The 2,113-nt window shown below is 30.8% G+C and overlaps 1 non-coding gene across 1 annotated transcript; it reads right to left on the reverse strand.

Moving 5' to 3' along the window:
- Positions 1-240: 240 nt before the first annotated feature.
- On the reverse strand, positions 241-312 carry TRNAC-GCA (transfer RNA cysteine (anticodon GCA)). Its single transcript has one exon. It is a non-coding gene; the product is annotated as a tRNA-Cys (tRNA).
- Positions 313-2,113: the final 1,801 nt, after the last annotated feature.

Here is a 2,113-nt window from a genome sequence, read left to right on the forward strand (position 1 = left end):
CCCAATGAGTAGACACTACATTAGTAGTCGAAGGGCTATCATCTCAAGATTTAACGATTATTTTTCATTACTCTACTAAATTCTGGAAACGAAACCTATACGCAAGGATTTATAACATTTTAGAGAACCCCAACGATGCTTAGAATCAAGCAAATCTAAAGATGCTTTTCTTCTAAAAAAAATGATAAAGTTATATCAGCAAAACAGAAGAGGGTATTTTGATTCTTTTGTTTGTTGCTGAGGCGACACCCGGATTTGAACTGGGGAAAAAGGGATTTGCAGTCCCCCGCCTTACCGCTCGGCCATGCCGCCAAAACGATACAAAATATTGGATTGGCTCTATCTCTTAGATAGATAGTATCTTACAACACACAATATCTAAAACGAAAAACCGCAAAACTTTGCTTTTTCTATTGAAAAAAAAATGTGGATTTTCATTCACAAAAGCAAAAAATCAGGACAAATGGGAACCGTTAACTTTAACTATTGACTGTGAATTCATAAATGATTCTTGGATTGAAATTGCAAATTCGGTTTCCCTAATGATATAAGAAAACAATCCAAAAATGGATACCTTACCTAAATAAATAAAAATTGATAGATAACTAATCATTACTAATCCATCCGTATTGATTCGTTTCCATAACCATAAAAAAATCCTTATTAATGACAATTTTAATAGCGATTATGAGTATATGTAAACCCCAGAACATAAACGATTACTATTATCTAAATCTAATATCTTATATATATATAAGATGTTTATAGGAAATGTTCGGAATTCTGTTTTTAGAATTTTTTTTTCATTATCATTAAATAGAAAATATAAATTTTTGATAGAGTACGACATGTGATGTTCCCCATAGAACTGTAATAAAGGAGGCGATATATATAACTAACTATATATATATATCTGCACATGTTTATTAATAAATACAAGTCCTTATACATACTTCAATCGCATTCTACGAATTCTACTAAAAAAAATATAGGTATAGGTAAAATATCTCTCTTCTATGCGAATTTTTTTTAACAGTGAAATCTACGAAAAAGTTCCATGTTGTTAAATAAAAAAAATTCTATATTGTTTCTTCAGATCAAATCCCGAATCTATTTATAGTACCCAATCCGATTGGAATATCATAATAATGGTAGAAATTGACTCACTTTTGTTTTGATATAGATATTTTATACAAAACTCCATAATTCTAAATAGAATTTACCAATTCATTTGTAGTTGTTGCAAATTCCAATTTAATTTGAGTATCAAAGTCTCTTTATTCCTACGTTCATATGTATTTCATGCATTACATCTATTACACCTATGAAGTTAGGTAAAATTTCATGTGATTCAGTAAACATAATATAAATTCCATCATTGCTAGATCGATCCATTTTAAGCAAATAATGGGATTTTTTTTATAAATGGGAAATAAATAAAATGCTTGGGGGTGGAAATGAGAGAATGTCTACAATACCTGCGTTTAATCAGATACAATTTGAAGGGTTTTGTAGGTTCATTGATCATGGCTTAACAGAAGAACTTTCTAAGTTTCCAAAAATTGAAGATACAGATCAAGAAATTGAATTTCAATTATTTGTGGAAACATATAAATTGGTAGAACCATTGATAAAAGAAAGAGATGCTGTATATGAATCACTCACATATTCTTCTGAATTATACGTATCCGCAGGATTAATTTGGAAAACCCGTAGGGATATGCAAGAACAAACAATTTTGATTGGAAACATTCCTCTAATGAATTCCCTGGGAACTTCTATAGTAAATGGACTATACAGAATTGTCATCAGTCAAATATTGCAAAGCCCCGGTATCTATTACCGGTCAGAATTGGACCATAACGGAATTTCGGTCTATACCGGCACCATAATATCTGATTGCGGGAGGAAGATTAGAATTAGAGATTGATCGAAAAGCAAGGATATGGGCTCGTGTGAGTAGGAAACAGAAAATATCTATTCTAGTTCTATCATCAGCTATGGGTTCGAATCTAAGAGAAATTCTCGAGAATGTTTGCTACCCTGAAATTTTTTTGTCTTTCCTGAATGATAAGGAGAAAAAAAAAATTAGATCAAAAGAAAATGCCATTTT

The sequence above is a fragment of the Cucumis melo genome, unplaced genomic scaffold, assembly GCF_025177605.1.
Source record: "Cucumis melo cultivar AY unplaced genomic scaffold, USDA_Cmelo_AY_1.0 utg000933l, whole genome shotgun sequence".
Taxonomy (NCBI): Eukaryota; Viridiplantae; Streptophyta; class Magnoliopsida; order Cucurbitales; family Cucurbitaceae; genus Cucumis; species Cucumis melo.